Source organism: Lynx canadensis, chromosome C2 (genome assembly GCF_007474595.2).
Source record: "Lynx canadensis isolate LIC74 chromosome C2, mLynCan4.pri.v2, whole genome shotgun sequence".
In the NCBI taxonomy this organism is placed as follows: Eukaryota; Metazoa; Chordata; class Mammalia; order Carnivora; family Felidae; genus Lynx; species Lynx canadensis.
Window position 1 is genome coordinate 21,642,861 of NC_044311.2, and position 24,153 is coordinate 21,667,013.

The 24,153-nt window shown below is 40.1% G+C and overlaps 1 pseudogene; it reads left to right on the forward strand.

Annotated features, from left to right (window-relative positions):
* The first annotated feature begins 1,160 nt into the window (after positions 1–1,160).
* LOC115522801 lies at positions 1,161–4,884 on the forward strand (annotated as a pseudogene).
* Positions 4,885–24,153: the final 19,269 nt, after the last annotated feature.

Consider the following 24,153-nt stretch of genomic DNA (forward strand, 5'->3'; position numbering starts at 1 on the left):
TGCGTTTTTTCCCAGAGCCACATATACACAATCAAGGGGGGGCGCTTAGTCGGCTTGTACTCCACATCTGGCCTGGGGGTCAGAACTGGCCCTTCTGTTCCTGACGCCAAGTGGGATTCCCATGCCTCACCAACTTGAGCCAGACCAGGCTGGCCCCGTGGAATGGATTAGGCGGGGAAGAGGAATATGCACATGCCCAGACTCTTAGAACCGTGAGATATAATAAAAGAAACCAAAAATCCAGCTCGCTCAGGACTGCACATAGGCAAACCTAATGACTAACCATAAATCACCATCCGGATTGTCCCCTCAATCGGGACTCCAACCGGGCTGTTCAATGCGGGGCTTCCCCAGTCAGAAGTTTGGATGTTGTTAAGTACTTGATTTGATGCATTAAGCCTTCTTTGTTCTTCTCTGTACTTCTCTCCCTCTATATGTTTACTATATAATTGTTTAATTCCTTATATTCCCTTTCCCTTATAATCAATAAATTCTTCCTCCACCAAACCGGAAGTGTGGTTATCGTGAATACTTACTATTATTCAGAACAGTATCTCTACACCCACTACTAACTGTCATTGGTCAATTAGAACAACTATTATCCAGTAACACAGGACAACAAAGGACTTAAAATCCCCAGTCTGGGGTCTGGGTCACCCCACTAGGCAAGCATACCAGTGAGAGTATTTGCACAAGGTGAGGAACTCTATACTGGATGGTGGAGGAGAAAAATGATAAGTATTACAGCCTCGGGACCCACTGAAGAAGCAGTAGTAGCTTTTCGCTGACCTTCCTGCCTTATCTCTTCTAGGAAAATTCACCTTGAAAGTGACTCTGTGACTGGTTGGACTTGTACCTCTACTTTCCAGGAAGATGTCCTCTTGTTCTAACTAACAAACAAACAAACAAACAAACAAACAAATGTCCCATATTTTAGTCTGTGAACTAGATACAACTAGAGGTCATAAACGGATCTCGATGGTGCAAGGGGCAGACTGTAAGACCCCTTTTTTGCAATTTGCAGATTGTACTGGCTTCACTTATCCCCCAGACAGCTGCCATCACAACCAACATACTCAGAATTTTTGTTACTTGAGACCAACCAGCCACACTGGAGTCCCCATATTCTCCTGCCTCTTTCTAACTGAGATTCAGATGAAATGCCACACCAAAGAGCATTTGTTCTGGCTTCTAAGAAGCTGCTGAAGACGCTGGACGGTGCACACCAGTAGTGCTGAAGGGCAAACTGTGGTGCAAACCTTGACCAGGAAGAGCAAAGAGATGGGAAAGAACCAGGTAGATAAGTTCTCTTTCCTTTTCTCCCTCCAATGGAACGTTCTCAGTAGTGATTTCACCATGCAGCCTGGCCAAGTGGGTTGACCTGTTAAGTGACTTGCTATCTCTTTCAACTTTCTGTGAAGTATAGCCTGTATGTTACCTCGCCCTGCTACCATCCTTCCCTGCCTCACTTCCCTTTTCTCTCACTCTTGCTGCCCTGGACTCATATCTCTCATAAAAAACATCAACACCTAGTCCTTGCCTCAGATTCTATTTTCTAGAGAACCTACGTTAGATAAGTACATTATTCAGACTCCTTTGAAGTCAGATATGCCCGTGCAACTGAATTCTAACCCAGGGAATACAAGGAGAAATTATGTAATCCACTTCCAAAGTTGACACAAATTTGCTCTTTTCTATACAAACTAGAAAGGAGAAAGAAAAAGAAAACCTGGGAACATTTCAAAGCCTCTCCATGGCAGAGCCTTGGTTAGCCTGTGTCCCTAAATGACAGTAGAGGAGTGCTATGTGCTCACTTGTGCACATTCCCATTACTATTCCATTAACAAAAAATAAGCTTCTATTATGTTTGAAACATATTTGAGGTCTACTGGTCACTGCAATCAGCATACCCTGGTTAACAGACTTAAACCAGCAACTATTAAAGTTATTAGACCAGCAACTACAAATAGTGAAGATGAAGAGTCTAAAAAAGATATGATGCAAAAGCTAGGAGTCATATTTTCTTTTTTTTTTCTTTTTTTGCTGCCAGTTTTCCTGAAACCATATCTTGTTTGTAAATTTGTATAAATGAAGTAAAGCAACAAAGTCACGATTCATTTCTCAAAAATTTACAGTTAACAGGTCTTCTTTACAAGCCATTCTCACCCAGTCACCCTTCAACCCATCTTCTCACACCTTCAGAAAAAAAAAAGCCAAATGATCTGAACTTGCAGGTGTTTATCCACGCAAACATCTTCATGCAGGTCTTACCAACAAAGGCTTCAGTCCTAGAAATGCAAGAGAAACTATGCTAGATGCAATCACTGAAACTAACAGACTTCTTCCTTTCTATCCCTACATGTTACCAACAAATGAGAGCAATTTTTCTCTAAAAAGTAGAAAAATCCCCATGCGAGGAGCACCTCATTTCTGATATTATGAGTAAATGGTGAGTAAATCTGAGTAAATGGTGCCCTCTGATCTTAAAAACTCAGGAGGACAGCGTGGCCCATAACCATGACTCCCATTTGCAATCGCTGCTTAACCTCTTACACAAACCACTCAAATGTCTTCACCCACTTCATTCTCTTTCTCCCTCTTGGTACCCACATCATCCCTCCCTAAAGATAAGCTTGTGGTAGAGTGGAAATGGGAGAGTTCTTGCTTTTCTCTCCCTGCTCTGTATTCAGTAAGAAAGCACAGATGCTGGGTCAGTCATGTGCTAATAAAGGATGGCAGCTGCATACCAGAGAAGCTGTGAAGGAGAGATACAATCCAAACCAAAGGCCGGGGAGGAGATGAGTCAGGAGCGCAGGATGAAGTCAACATCTGTGGCTTCTGCTGGAGGGAAAGGAATAGTTCATAGATCTTGCTAGATCTCAGCCTCGCTAACATGACATCTTAAATGGAGGAAAAACTGTACATTATCTTTGTTCATTCAACATACACTCACAGGGAAATTACTATGCTTAGAACTTGCAGAACACCAGGGGCAATCACCAGTGCAATGTACAAGATAATTAGATATGTGCTCTGATGGAGCTTGTGGGCTAGTCTAGAAACTCCATACTATACTCTCAACAAGGGATTCATTCCCACCGGCTTTCTTAAGAAAAATAAATTGCAAAAGTGATTATTATCATTATCCTAAACATCACTTATAAAACTTCTAAAAGCATCCTCTCATGGTTAAGATATAAATCTCAAGACCCTGGCTTCTGAACTAAAAATCAAAACAGAAGTTCTGATAAATTGAAATTCCCTACTATCTCTCCACGTTCTTTCCTCCTCTAAGGTCTTTAAATGCACTCTCTGATTTTTAAAAATGAACCTTTTGTCATATCAGAGAGAGGTGACACGAAACAGTCCTAGATTAGTGTGCAGATTGAATACATCTTTTTGCTAATTAAAATATCAGGTACGGGCTGAACAAAGGCAAATGCCAGGAAACTTCATTCTTCATAGATGGTGTTTTGCAAATGGAAGACTGCTCGCACACGAGAATGGGTACAATGGCCGGTTCCTCCCTCAGAAAGACAAAGCTGGGGCATAATGGGGCCCAGTATGTACAGCCTGACAGACAAGTGGGATGAGGGGAAAGGAAGGGAATAAGTCCTGGCACGTGTTTAAAGCAACCCTGGATGTGAAAATGGCTCGGTGGTTATATTATTTTTGATATCTTTATCAGTTAGAGACACATCATGACATACTGATGTCTGAAGCAATATGAGTCTAGAGTTTGCTTTAAAATATGTCATTAAAAAGGACCACAAAACATGGATATTTGTTAAAACTAGGTCATGGGCACATGGGTAAAATCTGTCTATTTTGTGTGTTTGAAAATTTTCATTATAAAATATCTTTTGAAGAGCTACACACTGGGTCAGAAAGTTGTATACAGCTGAGGTACCAAGCTGTGAGCCTCTAACTGTAGCAGCTGTTACAGCACCGATAAATAGAAAATTCATGAACCTTTATTGCTCATCGTCACCGAGACATTGCTGCATAGTGTGAGGAGGTTCCTCATATTTGGGGAGGAGAGTCCTGATGCGGTAAAAAAATAGGATCACAGTCGCTCTTTGTTGTGGCACCTCAGAGGCGGCAGGCTGCTTTGGGAAGAAGCTAAACAACTCTTTTCCAGCTACTGGCTGCCAGAAACTCATCAATGTGGATGATGAATGCAAACCCCGTAGCTTTTGTAAGAAGCAAATGGCCACAGAAGTTGCTGCTGATGCTGTGGGTGAAGAACGGAAGGGTTACACGGTCTGACTTAGTGGTGGCAACGACAAACCAGGCTTCTCCATGAGGCAGGGTGTCTTGACCCACGGCCGTGTCCACCTGCTGCTGAGTAAGGGGCATTCCTCGTACAGACAAAGGAGGACTGGAGAAAGAAAGCACAAATCTGTCTGGGGTTGCACTGTGAATGCCAACCTCAATGTTCTCAACTCGGTCCTTGTACAAAAGGCGAGAAGGACATTCCTGGACCACTGATACTACGGGGCCTCATCACCTGGGGCCTAAAGAGCCCCTAAAGAGCTCACCTAAAAAAGCTAGCAGAAGCCATAAACTTTTCAGTCCCTCTAAAGAAGACGATGTCCACCAGTATGTTGTGAGAAAGCCCTTAAATAAAGAAGGTAAGAAACCTACAACCAAAGTGCCCAAGATTCAGCATCTTGTTACCCCGTGTGTAATCTACCTAAATGGCACATTTCTCTGAAGAAACAGCATATGAAGTAAAATAAGGAAGATGCTACAGAATATGCTAAATTTCTGGCCAAGAGAATAAAGAAGGCCAAAGAAAAATGCCAGGGACAGATTGCCAGGAGACAGGGGCTGTCCTCCCTGAGAGCTTCTACCTTTAAGTCTGAGTCCAGTCAAAAATGAGACTTTTCAGGGTGCCTGGGTGGCTCAGCTGGTTGAGTGTCCGACTTCAGCTCAGGTCATGATCTCATGGTTCATGAGTTTGAGCCCTACATAGGGCTCTTTGCTGTTAGCACAGACCCTGCTTCAGATCCTTTCTCTCCTTCTCTCTCTGCCTCTGCCACTCTCTTTCTCTCTCAAAAATAAATAAACATTTTCTAAAAACTTAAAAAAAAAAACCAAAATTTTCTAAGAGTAACAAATAAGATCAGACATAAAAAAAAAAAAAAAAAGGATCACAGTCTTTGTTCTCTACACAAACTCATCCCAGATGCCACCTGTCTCCTTCTCCATATGGTTGAGAACCAACTCATGTTTACCTAATTCTACTATTTCCATATATTTCATCCCGATCCAAAAACATGCGCATGGCTGCCTCTACTATGATATATTTCCCATGCCATTACTTAACCTAACAGTAATTATTTTTCCATATCATGAATCTCTCCCAATCAGTAATAATGACGCTCCCACCAGCTATTGTTTATTTTTTCCTAAAAAAATGAACCCACATCTGTATTGAATGAACCCTTCTCTCCAGCCAATGTTCCCTCACTTCCCAACCCCCACAGGGACCCAGCCCAGGGCTGGGCTGACTTCAGGCAAATAGTCTTTAGCTTCACTTATAGAGCTACTAACTAAATACTGGGATTTAAGCATGAACAGTTCATTCATCGATCCAGTAGACAATTGTTAAGCACTTATTATGTGCCATGTGTTACAGCTACAAAAATAAATCAATGAGATATTAACCTCGAAGAAGGTGAAAATCTAGCATGTGCGATAAATGCAAAAACAATTGCAATAGGTTGTAGGAAAAAATGCAGTTAGATACGTATGCTAGGTAGAGCGGCAACCTCAGTGAATATACTCACTTCAACTTTTTGGAATTAGGAGGTACGGCTATGAGGACTGGGCTTCCAAAGATGAAAAAAAATTCCTGATTTGCCTCTGGAAGGTTAGAGCAGTGGTTTGTCAGGCATGTGTAAGAAAGCTTAGACATGAATTATAAAATTCCATGAAGCTAGAACTAATAAAGGGAAGTCATAAGAGATAAGGGTTGGAGGAAAGAATATGAAGCTTCTTAATGCTATAAACCTTGTGATATAGTCCACAGAAAATAAAAAGTCACTGAAAGCTTTTAAGCAGGGCTGTCAAACAATAATACTTGCATTTTAGAAAAAACTCCTTGTGGTAGAGTAGGGGACGGCTCTGAAGGCTCAGGGCAAGGCCACAGGATGGTTGTAGCTGTCCAGAGGACAGAAGACATACACCTGAATAAAGGCAATGACAGAGAAAGTGGACTCAGATGGCCCATAAATGTATTTACCGGCCTTGTATAAACCTTTATTTCTCCCCAAAAGAGTCTATTTCCTCTAATAAGTCACCCTGAGAGACTATGGGGAAAATTGGGGAGCAAGAATATTGCCTGCTGTGCCTATATTCATTCCCTACAGATTTTCTCTCTTTCTCTCCCTCCCCATAAAGCCCTCAGCAAGTCCCAGTTCCTCCAAGCCATTTCCTGGCTCCTTTCTTCTACTTTTTAAATTTGATTTTTAAGTAATCTCTACACCTAACACGGGGCATGAACTCACGACCCCAAGATCAGAGTCGCGTGCTCTACCACTGAGTCAGCCAGGTGCCTCTCTTTCTAATTCTGAGCTTGATCTGTACACTCTTCAGCTGTTTGGTTATACTGTAAAGGCTCCTTGCTCTAGAATTGTGGCTATGTGGACCAAAGGCATCTGCCTGAGTGGACAAGAATATGACAATGACATGTAGCCACTGCAATACACTGAAGTCGAGACTGATTTTGACAAGAACAAAAGCTTTCTGCCTGCTGCCCCTATCTTATGGGATTTTTAGGGTTTGGAGAAATAGCCATTGTCTGTCTTAAAAATCCTGAATGCCCATGTGAGACTGAATGCCATTTAAATAAATGAGCCATTTATAGGGATGGTTCCTGTAACAGAATATTCAGTTGGTTGCTCCGGAATTTGTTCCTTTTATTTTTAAGTTCGTGGAAGTTAGTTTTGTCAAAGTACTCTGCAAACGTTGTTGAGAATTAAGTTCCAGGGGTAAGATCCTAGACAAGTGTCAGCTGGCACAGCAAGGTGTCAGGAACGTTATATGTTTAATTAAGTGTTCACTGACAATAACATAGGTATACTTTATCCCCAAGATAAACACTGATATATACATATCATTGAGAGAGTTCATTCTTTGAGAGAAACAAGCCAGGTAATCTTCAAGGCAGACAATTCCAGGACCATGACCTACACGTTACTTGGTGACATGCTAAGCGGGATTCCTGGACCATTACTGAGTGGTCAACATCCATTTTGGCCACTGCATCCTTTTCTTTCTGGGGCCTTGACCACTTCTCCTCTCCCTGCCTCTGTTCCCCAAACTCCAAGAGCTAAGACACTGTGTGCGGCTTTCCGAAGCATCCCGCTTCGGCATTTTCCCCTGGTCAGCCCCCTTTCCAAACTATCTCCTCCTCCAAACGAGACCACTATTTCATCTCCTCAGCTAGGTGTTAGAGGAGAGGCAATGAAAATGCCTGGTTAAAACCAATTCACACTGGTGGTAGGAGTCTTAACTTGCATTTGCAGTTTTCAGCAGAACCTGTTATTCCAAATGAATCTCTGATTGGTGGGATGCAGAGGGAAGTATTTTTGAGGTGTGGGGAGCTAGAGTTCTTCCTCGCTGATTCATACTGACCAGAGCCTCTATATCCAATTTTCCTCCCTCACAGAGACTCCTACAGAGTCTACATAACGCATGCTGCAGCCCCAGCCCTCCAGATTACACTAAAAAAACGCAGCAGGAAAAACGTGGTTTGGCTTCCCAGTCCTTACAGTCTGTAGTTGAGTTTCCTCCTCCGGAGTCACGGGCGCACATTTGGACTTTTTCTACATAGGCTTCTTTGGGCTCCTAGCAAAGATAAAAGTTATACTGATTATCTCTTGGCACTGTTGTCTTTTCCAAATAGCAAAATATCTGGCTTGAAAGTTAATATTAGAGAAGAATAGCGGGGAAACAGTGACCACAATGCAGACCTTCCTAAGAGAGTAAGTTAATATGGAAATCAAATAAAGGAGTGAGGTGCATCTTTATGACACTGCATTTAACATCAGCTCATTATGCACAAACCTTTCCTTTATATATCCCAAACATTACCCATAAAATTGGGAACAAGTAGGAAGTCCCCGTGAGCACACACACTTCTCACTAATGCCCTTACTGTCAGTTCTGCAGCCAGCTCAGATCGCTGTCTCTTCATTGCACACCACATGAAATGTGGCCTGCATTCAGGGGCCACATTTTAAGAAAAAACATGGTTCTTTTAATACTGAACACACTTGGCTTTGACCATAAACAGTGGAATTTCCTCCAACTAAACACCTAGACAAAGAGAGTCCACCAATCATTTGGCTTTCTTTCAAAGAGCTCAAATTCTATCTCACAGTGTCTCCAAGCTAAGGTATAAATAAACTAAACAGACTCTCTCATGTGCACTATGACAGAACTCACCTTCCCGACTAGATGTGCTAAGTCCCAAACCAGAGCTTCATCCCTGCTAGAAAACCTAAAAAGCAAGCCTAAAATTCACAACAGGCCCCTAGAAAATAAACCTTGATATAAGGCCAAGTTCCACTACCTTATCATTCAACAAATCCATGATGAGTTTCCTCTCTGTGCCAGGTATTAGCTAGGCTCAGGTGATACAAAGATGAACGATAAAAGAGAGTCCCTTCCTTTTTCAGCGGGGCTCACGGTTTAATGACATAAGCAGGCAGTTACAATATAGTGTAACTTGTGACAGGCCACAGGTCAAGGGCACACAGGGCGGAAGCATCTGCCACTTAAGAGCCAGGGCAGGTGAACATCAGAAAAATTTCTTAGTGAAGAAGGCATCTAAGATGAGGGATTTTATTTATGGTTTTTTTTTAATTTTGTACTTTCATATGGTTCAGGCTTACAAAAAAAGTTGCATGAATGGCACAAAGGATCTCATACACCCTTTCTCCAGAGGTGCTAAATGTTCTAACAAATATGGTCTCTCATATATATAGATATATATATCTCTCATATATATATATATATATATCTCATATATATATATCTCATATATATATATATATATATATATATAGACACATTTTAAAGTCATTTAAGAGCAACTTACAGAAATTATGCCCCTTTACTCTTAGATGCTCCAGTGTGTATTTCCTAAAAGCAAGGACATTCTCTTCCATAGTTTACAATTAGCAAAATTGCGAAATTAATACTATCTCATACTACTGTCTAACTACAGACCTTATTCAAATTTCACCAATTGCCCCACATATACTTTATAGCAAATAAGTTCCCAGCTCATGCACTGCATTCAGTTGTCCACTTAGGACCCTACAGTCTGGAACCGTTCCTTTGTCTTTCCTGACCTTGTCATTTTTGAAGCACACATCTAGTTATTTGGTAGAACGTCCCTCAATTGGTTTTGTCTGATATTTTCTCATTATTAGATTTAGCATAAGCATTTTTGGCAGAAAATGCCACGGAGCTGGTTTTGTGTTTTTGTGATGAGTTTTGGAAAATGAAGAGAAGTCAGCATGCATAACCTACTGCGACACGAATTTGCTTTTACATTCAGACTTGGGAGGAAGGGAGGTGGAGAGCAAAGGGAAAGGCTATACTATTATTAGCTAATATCGATCAAGTACTTAAGAGCCAGGCATTGTTCCAACTGCATTATATAAGTCAGCTCAATCATCCTCAGGACAAATGCTCTTTTCCCGTATTTCAGATAAGAAAGACTGAGGTACCTAGAGATGACAAAGCTGACAAAGGCAGCCACCGGGTTTCAAATCCAGACATACTGACTCTACTGCCTATACTGTCAGCAGAAGAGATTCAGTGACGGCAAAAATCTTTCAAAAAGAAAGGCTTGCACTGAGTTCAGAACCAGCTGGCTTCCAGAACGGCGCGCAATACCTGGTCCAAGCAACTTCCGTAGAGATTGTGGCTTATGGCTGTGGCGCTCCCGCCCCCTGCTGGCTGCAGTCGCATATTGCATGCTCTTCGCTGCTTTCTGCTCAATTGGCAGGAGCACCTCTGTGCAGAACAATGATCACTGAAATTTCTGCAGAATAGAATTATGCCTGACCTATGAACATGCATCAGGAAGAATTTGGCACCCCTTCCATTCTTCTTCTCTGTGCCTCTCAGCCCCCTGCCACATTCTAAACGTTGCTCAGCAGAATAAATCCTAAGCCCTGTTCTCACCAACTTCTTTCATGAAACTTCCCCAGAGAATTTTTTTTTTTAACCATGACAAATTTGGAATCCACTGAAGCGGTAAGGAAGCTAAAAGTTAAATTAATCAGAATACAATCCCCAGACAAGACAATCATTGCAGCCGAGGAAACCTGTAGGGAGGGTGTTTGTCCTTGGAAAATATTTGAAAAGGATCCAGTGCAGCTGAAGCAAATCATCTCACAGTGGGCTCTGAAGAGCCACATAGGATCAAATCACTAGGCAAATAAGATGATGGAGAGGAAAAATTCCCCTGAATGAATCATAAGCAGCCTCTATTTTCAATCAAATTCCCCTGCTCTTCAGAGGTAAAAGCTTGTCCCTCTCAGATTCAAAAGCCCCTGGGGCTTTCACAAAACTCCATTGTTTTCTCTAGTAAGGGGAAGAAGCAGAACTAAAAGCCAGAAGACAATTCAATGGCAGTCTTTAAAGGAGAGAACACTGATGGATTCCATATATATCCGAAATAGGCCTGGCAATTAAAAAAAAAAAAAAAAAGGAAAGAATATGTATTTAAATTCCCCAAATACATCCTATTGGAAAATTTGCTCATTCTGCCTTGATGGCAAAGACAGATGAGTCCATGGCCATTATTAAACCACTTCTAAGCTCCTTGCTAGAGAATACTGACACCAGGAGGTCCCGTGTGAGTATTAAGTTGATAACTTCTAGACACCTGTGTATCTGTCAGATTTGGAGGGACACAAATATATTTGCATACTGATATTACCAAACAGAGGGCTGAAACCTTTGCCCCCAGGTCAAATCAACTCAGTTAGACAAATGCCTCCTGGGGGTGGGGGGTGATTGGGCTAAGCAAGCCTGTTACTTCAAGGTCTTCTTATTTACTTTAACAAAGCATCAAGGGTTCCTTGAAGAATTACTCAGAACTCCCCACTTTCAGTCTATCTGGAAACTTGTGCCTCCATATCAGTTATCTCTTGCCACAATAGTGCTGCATAACAACCTCTAAACCTCAATAGCATCCAGGATTAAGCATTTATTGCTCTCGTGTCTGGGGCTGTCAACCAGAACGGACTTGCTGATGGTATTGCCTAGACTCTCTCATATGTCTGGGGCCGATGAGACTATGTCCACACCACCCATCAGGCTGGGCCCGTATTGTTCTCATGGCAGTGTGCTCAGCAAGTGAACATATGGGAAACACGATGCCTTTTGAAACCCAGGCTCAGATATAGCATGCTGTCACTTCTACATTCCATGGGCCAAAGCAATTCATAGGATATGTCCACATTCAAAGGAAGTAGACTCTGTATTAGAGGAAATGCAGCCTCAGGGCAAAAGGTGTAGATACAGGGACAGGTTAAAGACTTGGAGGCACAATGGGAATCATGGCCCAGAAAATAAAACTGGCTGGGAACTCTCCACATTCCCATCATGCTCTTTCTTCACATATACTCTTCTCAATGGATGGACTACAACCGGTGCTCTCTAGATTGTCCTGGTAAGATTGAATAAAAAGGAAATTCTTCAACCTTGAGGATAACTTTTCTACATGTGAGATCTGCAACACCCCAGCTACCTGAAGATATTGTATCAGAGCCTTTGGATCTGACATAAATTACCACTTAAGACCATCAATTTCTCATTGATAACTGGTCCCAACTTCATTCTAGAGCAGTCTCAGATCTAAGAAAAAGCAGAAAAATGTCACTGATGTTGTCTCCCACTATGTCACAACCTTTGGTCAAAAAATATACATCTAAAGGGGCGTCTGGGAGCGCCTGGGTGGCGTTAAGCGTCCGACTTCAGCTCAGGTCATAATCTCGTGGTTTGTGAGTTGGAGCCTTGCATCGGGCTCTGTGCTGACAGCTCAGAGCCTCGAGCCTGCTTCGGATTCTGTCTCCTTCTCTCTCTGCCCCTCCCCCACTTGTGCTCTGTCTCTTTCTGTCTATCAAAAATAAAGTAAAGGAGTGTCTGGGTGGCTCAATCAGTTAAGTGTCCAACTTTGGCTCAGAGCCTGGAGCTTGCTTCGGATTCTGTGTCTCCCTCTCTCTCTGCCCCTCCCCCACTCATGTTCTGTCTCTCTCAAAAATATATAAACATTATAAATATTGAAATATGAATTACATATAACATGAAATATTACACATAACATGAAATATTATATATAATGTGAAATAGTGTTTTTTCTACCATGAACAAAAATGTATTACGTTGCTGGTAGTCCTGCAATCTTTGCCATCAAGAAATCCTAATAATTAACCAAGAATGAAAATGACACAAGCAATAGTCATAATAGGATCTTTTATTTCATGAGGAGCCCACCTAACCTGAAAAGAATAAAGGACATAATGAGTGTTTAGTCTGGATTAAGGGTATTGAGTAAGGAAATGGGCAGTCAGAAAAAAGTAGGCTGCACTCCAGTGTTTATAGCAGCACTATCAACAATAGCCAAAGTATGGAAAGAGCCCAAATGTTCATTGATGGGTGAAAGGAGAAAGAAGATGTACACACACACACACACACACACACACACACAATGGAGTATCACACAGCAATCAAAAAGAATGAAATCTTGCCATTTGCAAGTATGTGGATGGAACTTGAGGGTATTATGCTAAGCGAAATTAGAGAAAGACAAATATCATATGACTTCACTCATATGAGGACTTTAAGATACAAAACAGATGAACATAAGGGAAAGGAAACAAAAATAATATAAAAAAGGGAGGGGGACGAAACGTAAGAGACTTTTAAATATGGAGAACAAACAGAGGGTTACTGGAGGGGTTGTGGGAGGGGGGATGGGTTAAATGGGTAAGGGGCATTAAGGAATCTACTCCTGAAATCATTGTTGCACTATACGCTAACTCGGATATAAATTTAAAAAATAAATTAAATTTTAAAAATGTATACATATCTATAAACATCTAAAAATTTTTTAATTACACATATGTGTGATATAATAAGATCTTAAAAATTAGGGTACCATAGATTTCTTGATCAATTGCAGTCTTTCTGGGTGAAAAATCAAAACACATACACTCTCTGAAAATTTTTTTACTTGAAGAAAGGAACTAAGAACTCTTTTTTTGTGTGTGAGTGTGGGAGGAGGGCTTTCAGCTTTTGACTTTTGAATGGCCTTGATGAATTCTCTTATTTGAATATGTTCATATAATGACTCCTCAGTTCTCAAATGACTAGGTTTTTAACCAAATCATTTTTCCTTCCTTCTCCATTTCTTATTCATCTTTTTCCATTCCATAACTGTTCTACTACCTGTCTAGAAATAATATATAAATGGAAAATATATGACCCCTCTCTCCTCAGTTTGCAGATCTACAAATATAATTTAACAGGAGAATCTAATATTTTCACTAATTATCTTTTCTTTACTATGTTCCAAGTGATTTTGCAAGTAACAAGGGTAAAAACTTACTCATGTTTTTTTCCTTTTTTTTTTTTTTTCTAGTTTAAGTCAAGATTAGAGTAACAACATGACGAACCATGCTATGCTTCTCTTGGTATTTCCATCTTGCTGAATTGATGGTACATCAGGCAGCCCAATTTCTCCCAAAGGATAGGTTCACATTCAAAATATTAAATCCTTAACAGAGACAAATGAGGAAGCCATTTGAGATCCCTCCATTACTTCTCAATTTCAGTGAATCTCTTAATTTAGCCCTTTGAGCAATAATCTGTTCATTTCACTGTCATGCAAGTTCTATTTTACTCCACCTGACGGTCTGCCTACCTTTTTGTATATTGGAACATAAAAAACAATTTCAAGGAATAAAACCATCACCCATAACATATCTCTGCTAATGCCAACCATATTGATTGCTTGACCTTTACTAAGTCTACTGACTAGATGGCATATAATGTTTGAGGATTAAAGATGCTGACTTATTTCTTTTCTAAGTCAAATTTAAACTCTGACTGCCCAGAATCAAATCCTGCACACTGTCTCAACCTGTCCCTGCTTCGCATCACTCTCTCTGACATTTGGACACCACTTATTGATTGAATTTTTAGCAGGTGTCATTCAAGGGCACCCAGCTTGAGCTGGGCCAGCATTAGAATGGCAGACTCCCAAGGGCCTAAAATGACCCGATCTGACCCAAATGTTGTATCATCTTTCTGCAGAAATAAATGGATTCATTGAGGTTATCAGTTTAATAATTCTGATCCAATTATGATTATCATAATTAACAGTCTTAGCAACAGAGGCATTCAGACTTAAGGGATTTTCCTTTTCAAGAAAGGAAATATGATAAGAATGATTTAGCTTTCTCATATCCAAGTATTTGGGGTGTGAAATCCATGGACCTAAAATTTACTTTTATCTAACAGATGAGTTGCTAGCGTTGGGATGCAGGAGCATCATTCAAGACCATAAACCTCCACTGTCACCCACACACACACACACACACACCACAACACACAGATTAGATAATGCAGATAATGCCCTGGTCAAAAAAAACCATCTTTGCCAAATCTGATCATGATACTTAAAAACTAGCCTTGGCTGCATATCAATTGGGTTTTGTTTAACTTGTGTAATTTAACAGAATAATTTTCCATCTTTCAAAAAGAATTTCTAAGCACTATAAAAATGGCAAATATTTTATTCTTTTTTAAATATGAAATTTATTGTCAAATTGGTTTCCATACAACACCCAGTGTTCATCCCAACAGGTGCCCTCCTCAATGCCCATCACCCACTTTCCCCTTCCTCCCATCCCCCATCAACCCTCAGTTTGTTCTCAGTATTTAAGAGTCTCTCATGGTTTGCTTCCCTCCCTCTCTGTAACTTCCCCCCCCCTTCCCCTCCCCCATGGTCTTCTGTTAAGTTTCTCAGGATCTACATAAGAGTGAAAACATATGGTATCTGTCTTTCTCTGTATGACTTATTTCACTTAGCACAACACTCTCCAGTTCTATCCACGTTGCTACAAAAGGCCAGATTTCATTCTTTCTCTTATGAGAAATATGGCAAATGTTTTTTTTTAACATTTTTATTTATTTTTGAGACAGAGAGAGACAGAGCATGAACAGGGGAGGGGCAGAGAGAGAGGGAGACACAGAATCAGAAGCAGGTTCCAGGCTCTGAGCCATCAGCCCAGAGCCCGACGCGGGGCTCGAACTCACGGACCGTGAGATCGTGACCTGAGCCGAAGTCGGACGCTCAACCAACTGAGCCACCCAGGCGCCCCAATAAATGGCAAATATTTTAAAAGTCAAGCACATTGTTCACTTTTAACAGCATATTTGGAAGTCATTCATGACCTCACAGATCAAAGGCAACCCTTCCAGTTTCTATTAATAAACAAGACATTACTACTAGGCTTACTATGCACAACCAGGTAAGATTATAAACACCTTCAGTTAGTAGAAAGAATCAATGAAGCACCACTGTTGACTCAATATGAAATTCAGACTAGAACATATACACCTTAACATCTTGTGTGGTTTAGCTTTGAGTACACAGGCACTATAAGACACTGGTCCCAGGGGTGCCTGGGTGGCTCAGTCGGTTAAAGCATCCGACTTTGGCTCAGGTCATGAGCTCATGGTTCATGGGTTCGAGCCCTGTGTCAGGGTCTGTGCTGACAGCTCAGAGCCTGGAGCCTGCTTTGGATTCTGTGTCTCCCTCTCTCTGCCCCCTCCTCCACTCACACTCAGTCTCTCTCTTTCTCTCAAAAATAAACATTAAAAAAAAGACACTTTTTCTTTCACAATCCATTTTTCCCCATTGACATGGAAAAGATGTCTTAAGTTAAATTGTATATTGTATAGTCCCACCTTACACCTAAAACAGAGTTAAGGTGACCAAGTTATTGGCCACTTTTAGTATGCTATTAATATTGTGTTCTTGGAAAGCCAGTCTCATTGTAAAATGAAATTTAAACATCAAGAACAGAATCAGCATTTTTTTGCCATCAAGGAAGAATTTCTCCCGTAAAATTGGTAGCTTGGAACTAATTCACTTTGTCTCTCAAAAGTTAATTGTGTGTATCTCTTTGCAACTAACTCCATGTTCAGTGGTATGTTGAAAGCTTGAAATTAGTCATGGTAGGGGTATCGACACCACAGAAACGGGCAAACTACTCATAGGTTTACAAGTTTAGTATTAGACAAATAAAGGTGTTCTATATCTGTATTGTCCAATATAGTAGCTCCTAGGCATATGTAGCTATTGAACAACTGCAATGTGGCTATCATGACTGAGCTACTACATTTTTAATTTGATTTCATTTTAATTTAAATAGCCGTATGTGGCTAGTGGCTACCATTTTGAACAGCTCAGTTCCACAGTGAAAAAAAACAAGTGATGGCCTCTACCAAAAGTAATAGAGACTGAGGTAGCTAAGGCTTGGGAAGAAACCGAAACACCTAAAAGGGGGGGTCAGTTCAGGTCTTAGGAAAATGAAATGCAAAGCCCTTCCAGGTTGTGTCATCACTTTTTGGCTCTGCTATCCACCCATGTATTCATTCTCAGGCCTGGAGCAATCAGTTGTGGGGACAGATGAAAGCTACTTCTTCATTAAGGTGACTCAGTAAAGAAAAGTGGCACCAGTGCCCTAAAATAATGGTTCCCCAATTTCAGCATGCATCAGAATCACCTGGAAGACTCATTGCACCATAGATTTTTGGGTCCTGCCCTCAATTTCTGATCCAGTGAGTCTAGGCTGGGGACCAAGAATTTATCTTCCTAACAAATTCCCAGGTAATACTGATACTGATGATCTGAAGACCACACTTTGAGAACGACTAGCCTCAAACTAATTTATAGCATCTCCAACCCCTGCTTCTTCAATCACAGTCCACATGCTTTTCACTCCAGCTGAAATCCTATTAGCTGTGTTTTCTAAGACACTAAAGCAAATCTCATTCGTCTCCATTGGTTAATTCTGTTCTTAAGGTCTGGCGTTAAAACTACCAGAAACCTGACAAGCTCTCCTACTTCACCTCTTCTGGGGTCTCTGGAGCTCTGTTGTTCCCACTATGCCAGATGCTACTTTCAAATGTACAGTGTAAAGAGTTTCTGCTCCAAGCCCCAGCTGTTTACAAAAGCTACAGACACCACTTAATCTCTCTCTCTCTCTCTCTCTCTCTCTCCCCCATAATACCTTCCAATAGAATACACTAAACACAAGCACAAAAACCAAAAACAACCTCTAGTATATACCTACACCTTGCAAACTCCTTGACAATATAGATTTCAGCAGGAGCTAAACGATTTTATTTCCCAGAAGGAGGTGGTAAGAAGGGACTCTTCCCCAAATGGAAACACACCTATTTGAGTAGATTGGAGACCCAGGAATTTGGATCGTGAGAGTAAATGGCATCTCAGTTTTAATTCTAGTTTAACAAAGAAAGCAATATGAGGCTTGTGCTCTCTCCTATTCTTGTTTTATCCCCCCTCATCCAGAGAAAGAAGATGATGGTATTCAGGAGACCATTTTAGAAACTGGTCCTGAGACAGCTAGGATAAAGAAAGGTTGATAAAGATCAAGTTATCCATCAAGACAGAAATGAATGATAGCTAAAAACACAATGTTGGTGATATAAAGAGAAATTACAAAGGAGGAGAAATATACAAGTATCAACTTCTGAGCCCCCACCCCCAACCTGTTGCCCCAACTACTCAGAGTTTGGTTTTTATTTTTTCTGATAAGGATGTTGCCTCACTTTCTACAACAGAATTCTGTTATGTCTAATCAGCACACGGTTAGGAAATCAAGGAACATTTTAAAAGTGAGAGCAGAGGCACCAAACTCTGTTCTTTCTGTGACGTGTGGCTATTTTTATCTCCAGGCTAAACCACTTCTAGACTGGGAAAAAAATCCTCAGCTTTTCACTATAAACAAGAGATTAGATCTAAACTCAAAGTATAGTACTGAATAAATAAAAACAGGCACTCCCTATTATTTCTCTTTGCATATAGATTATTAACACTATGAATGCTTTTTGTATACTTTTAAATCCATCTAAATTGGCCTTAACTGGTATTCTAAGGGACAGAAACACTAGATGTTTCTTCAAACCATAAATTAATTTTAAGGTTAGCCTGAACAAAATATCTTGAGACAGTAAACCAAACTGTTCCCCTCACACACAAAAAAATTCTAATACATACTTAAGTCAGTTTACAAACCCCACTATCTCCTCTGCACAGAAAATCAAAAGTTGACTTATTTGTCTAGGACTATTATTCATATTCTACAGCCTCAAAAAGGGTAAAAATTGAGGTTAATGACATGCCTACAAAATAGCAATGATCTATGATTTCCCCATACACACACACACACACACACACACACACACACACACACACACGCCATATCAAGAAGCTACTAATCTTTCTCTCCTTTTTCACTCGCATACATTTTCTCACACCGTCTACATTCACTGGGTCCTGAAGTCACTTCCTCCATTTCACACTTTCCTCGCCTTTAAATGATATATACTTTAAAACACCAAGAGGAAAGTTTGACATTCACATTAACTGATTTTAATTCTCCACTGGGGCTAAGATGTTTCTATTCAAGAAATATTATACACTCTGACCCCTAAGGTAAAATGTCCTTTAAAAGAAGAACTCCAAATGGATGGTACATATAACACAGAAGCAGTTTGGTAGCAGAACTTGAAAAGAAGCCTGTTTCTAGTATTGTCTTAGTAACAGAGCAAATGTCTCTTACTTGTAGACTACATTTCCTAGCAATTGATAAGTTAATTACAAAGAGGAAATTGATCTTTGTTTAGCTTTTCCATTTCAGAGCTTCCTATTAATAATGAGCCCTACCTGTTAATACGTGCTTACCATATGCCAGACATTGTTGAGTATTATGCACCTATAATCTCAGCATTTTATATTAGCTCATTTAATTATCATAACAATCTATCATGAAAATCATTTCAAAACTGCAAACACTGAGTTTCAAAAACAACTGAGAATTGTTCTGGCTCACATAGCTGGTAATGGCAAAGCTGACTCCAACCTCTGAAGTTTCAAAGCTTATGCATTAAACTCTATGCACAGAAGCCTACCTTGAAAACTGTACTCCCAGCAAAAGAACTCAAAAGAAGAAGATGGCAGAAGTTTCTCAAAGTTTAATGAGATCCAAATGTCAACTAACGCTTCCCATTAGAACTACTCATTACAATTATCAGCTCTTGCTGGCTTACAAATAGGTTAAAGAGGAAATTAGCTGAAGTAGATTTTAATCACTTAAATGGTTTTTTTTCCCCCTTCAACAGGTGATTTGTTTCACCAAAAGCAAATCCTGCCAAGAAAATTAGATAAATAAGCAACCTGTAATTGAACGGTTCTTATCTAGTCTTCCCTGGGAGTTAGCAGAATTGGATTCACGGTTTCTGTCCCTTTAGGTAAGGAAAAAGTTAATATTTCAACTAATGTCTTACAGCACAGAAAAGCAGCTAACAGTGACATTCCTCTTTTTTTTTCTATCTTTACCATGTTTAGCTATTTGGAACTCAAGTAGTAATACCAAAAGTGGGCTGCTCAAATACACGGACCTTGACTCTGCAAGTTATTCCATGATTTTAAACAATCAGCGTGACACGGTTCTTCAGGTGCATACATATCCTTCATCTATTTACTCATGGCTATAGAGTTTGCATCAACCTAACACTTGTTCAATAGTTATAAAGGAATATTATTTTGACAGTGTTTGAGCTAGGGAGAGGGGCAGAAGGAGAGAGAAAAAAATCTTAAGTAGGCTCTACACTCATAACCATTATAAACAGATGAAAGAGTAAATAAAACGCAGCATACATAAAATGGAACGTTACTTAACTATAAAATGAAATTCTAATACATACTACAGTGGAGGATTACATGAATGTACTGTGTGGATGAACCTTGAAAACATGCTAAATAAAATAAGCTCAATACATAATATGCTTCCACTGATAGGAAGTACCTAGAATAGCAAATTCAAAGAGACAGAAATAGAGTAGACGTTACAAGGGATAGGGGTGCAGGGGAAAGGGGAGTTAGTGTTTAATAGATACAGACATTTTTTGGGTGATGAAAAAGTTATGAAAATGGATAGAGTGATGGCTGCACAACACAGAATGTAATGCTGCTGAGTTGTACGCTTAAAAATTGTTAAAATGAGGGGCACCTGGGTGGCGCAGTCGGTTAAGCGTCCGACTTCAGCCAGGTCACGATCTCGCGGTCCGGGAGTTCGAGCCCCACGTCAGGCTCTGGGCTGACGGCTCAGAGCCTGGAGCCTGTTTCCGATTCTGTGTCTCCCTCTCTCTCTGCCCCTCCCCCGTTCATGCTCTGTCTCTCTCTGTCCCAAAAATAAATAAACGTTGAAAAAAAATTTTTTTTAATTAAAAAAAAAAAATTACTTTGTCAATTTTCCAAGTATTGTCTCCACTTAATCTGCAGATATCCAACCGTTAACACTAAGGGACTTCACTCAAACAAAGCAACTGCTACAGCACCCTGGGCACCCTACCCCATGTGACCACTCTCTCGAAATGTTAATTAAAAATTCCATGTTCAGAGTAGACTTTGTTAGGAAATGTCCTTAAGCCCAGCAGAGCAGCCTGATTTCTCCGCTAATTGCTCTAATTCCCAAATGCTAGGAGATGCCTTTTGGTGGAACCTATTCTAGGCAAAATGTAGGTTTTCCAACTCTTCCTAAATGAACTTATCTGTTCAATTTGATTCCCCATAGGAAACAATGGCTTTAACCATTAGCACATGGGTCTCAATAGGCAACATGCTTTTCCTTCTCCATTTTATCTTGTAGCTTCTGAGCATAACACGGTGAGTAAGAGAATGTGCTCTGTGGTCTGAGTCTTATGTGAGACAAGTCTCCACTAGCTATGTAACCTAGATTACACCAACTTCTCTATCTATTAAAGGATAACTTAAAAAAAAAAAAGGTATGATCATGACTCTCATACAAATGAACAGAAAATGAACATGTGCCAAAGATTTTATGTAATGCATTAATTAATGAGGAAACCAGTAAGATGTTACAACCAGTTCAAAGGATAATTCAAAGAACTACACCTACACTATCTGTAAGTAGGTAACAGTGCAAAACATTAATGAAATCTCTACTGGAAAAGACAGAGTTCGCATCTACCTGCAACTTACAGAGAGATACAAAACAGCTCAAAGACAAGGAACCATCAGAATCTAGTAACCCAAAAAGGTATGCTATAGCTTTTTATTAAAACATAAAATTTCTCTCCATGTGTCAAAGAGGGTTGATGACAACACAGACCTCATTGTGTGGCCTTTGGAGAAGGAAGCAGCCCAAGATACAAAACATGTCAGACTCTCAATCTTAACATAATGCAAAGTCCAATAATGCTAAATTGATGGAAATGCTCATTGTTGCCATTATTATTGTTGCTATGGCAGCCAAAGTATCTTTCTTATACCTGGCTTGTTTTTTTTAAACATTTTTATACAAAGATCTTCTTTACCCATTGCCTTGCTATTCAAGACAAACTCTATTAATAATTTATTTTATCACTGCTTATAAGGAAAAAAAATGCAGAAACCCAAATGTCTAATGATAGAATAAACAGCCAAGTTGTGGTCCATCCACCCAATGATACATGGATGGTAGCCAATGACAGCCTAAAACTGGTGTCTATGGAGAGTTTTAATGATGTAGAAATATATCAGAATACATTAACTTTAAAAAGAAAAGTTGCATAGCCAAATAAATAGGATGGATGGATTGGTGGGTGGGTGGGTGGATGAGTTTGTGTATGAAAAATAACAGAAACAACACGTATTATATCTTTAAGACATTCTGCATCCTCTCCTTTTACTCAGTAATATGTCTGAGCATCTCCTCATTTCCACAAATAGTCCTTGAGAACATATACTCTTAAAGTTATAGCCTAAGATATATTCCCTCTATGTTATTTTTCTATTAACCTCTGACTCTCTCATTAAGAATTATGTGGAAATGGATGGAACATTAAATTGGCACGCTCATGCAGCAAGGCTGTGGATAAATCTTCATTTGAAACAAAGAAGAGTCCAAACCATAAATGCCATGGTCAAAAGGGGACCAGATGAGAGAACTAAGACAGAATATTGGAAATATGAGGGACACTTTCATATGATAGTCTGGGGTTTTGAATGAGCCAATTTGAAGGGTTTGAGGTCCTCCTCCCGCTGCAAAGGTGAACTAGAAAATTCGAGTGGTCCCTCTTCCATTCCTACTCTTTAAGCAATAACACTACTATAGTTCACTAATACCCATATTTTCTCATACCCCTTTGGTCTCATACCCCGGGCTGTCCTTCTGTTTAGGACACCCTCCCCACCCCATCCATCTAGCAAACTCTTCTTCATCAAGTGTCAGTTCAAAGCACCTTTGCACAAATCTTTCCCTAATTCCCCGAAGGACCATAAGGGCTCCTTGTCATGATACCTCTTCAGCTTTGTAAGGACCTTCAGTACAGCCGTTCTTTTACTGTAACATAATCCTTTGCATGCTGACCTTCCCTAGTATATAGTGAATTCCCTGACGGTAAGGTGTAGGTGCTAAATAATTATTCCATGGATAAATAAATGGAAAAATGAATGACACTTTGTGATGAAATAAAGTGAAATTTAATTGATTATCTAGGATCAAAAACAAAGTTTTTCGGGTCAGCAGCTTGGGCTGCCTAATTCCTTAGAATTACTAATATTCCCATTTTAAAGATAAAGAAACTGAGGTAATGATTAGATAACTTACTCAAGAAAGTAAATTTCAGAAAAGAAATACATATGGTCCTTATTTTTTGAAAAGATAAATGTAAATTCAAACTTTTTTGCCTATCAGACTGGCAAAAAAAAGTTTATATTGGACTTTTTTTTAATATGGTGTAATAGGTACTTTTGTGTACCGCTGGAAGATAAATTGTAACCACCACCAATTTGGCACTATACCTACACCTGTATGAAATGATAGAAAAACAAGACTATTCACTGCTGCAGAGTTTATAACAGCAAGAGGGTAGAAAAATCCTTTTTTTCTGTTCACAGGCTACATATATTATGGTACATCTAGATCAGTGATTTTTAAAGTTTATTTTTTTTTAATTTATTTTGAGAGGGGAGAGGGACAGAGAGAGAGAGGGAGAGAGAAAACCCCAAGCCAACTCCACACTATCAGCACGGATGTCAACGTGGGACTCGAACTCCTGAACTATGAGATCATGACCTGAGCCGAAATCAAGAGACAGATGCTTAACATACTGAGCCGCCTGTGAACCCCTAAAACAGTGATTTTTTTTTTTGAGAGACAGAGCATGAGCTAGGAGGGGGAAGAGTGGGGTGGGGGGGACCTTAAGCAGGCTCCATGCTGATGTGGGGCTTGATCCCACAACCCTGGGATCGTGATCTGAGCTGAAATCAAGAGTTAGATGCTCAACTGACTGAGCCACGCAGGTGCCCCAGAACAGTGATTTTTAAAGCATGTCCCTAGACAACAACATCAGCATCTCCTGGGAACTTCCAGGAATGCAAATTATCAGATCCCACCGCAGACCTCTTGCACCAGACTTGGGGATATAGCTCAGTAATCTGTATTTTAACAAGCCTTGTACGTCATTCCGATGCACGTCAAAATGTGAAAAATACTGATCTAAACAGTGAGGCAGCATGCAGCCGGAAGGCGCTCTCTATATCCTGCTAAAGCAAGGTCACCAATATCTTTTGTTAGGCGGTGAAAACAGGCTGTAAAAGGCTGTCTATAACCTGTTACCTTTTGTGCAATAGGTGGAGGGAAGAAATCAAATTCTAATTGGCTTTTATAAATTTTTTGAAACTCTGAAAATCTGGATATGTCAGAAATTAAGAAGAGTGATTACCTATGGCTGAGGGGTCTTGGCAGATGGAGGGCAAGGAACAAGAGGGAAACTTAAAACTATGAACGTTTCTACACT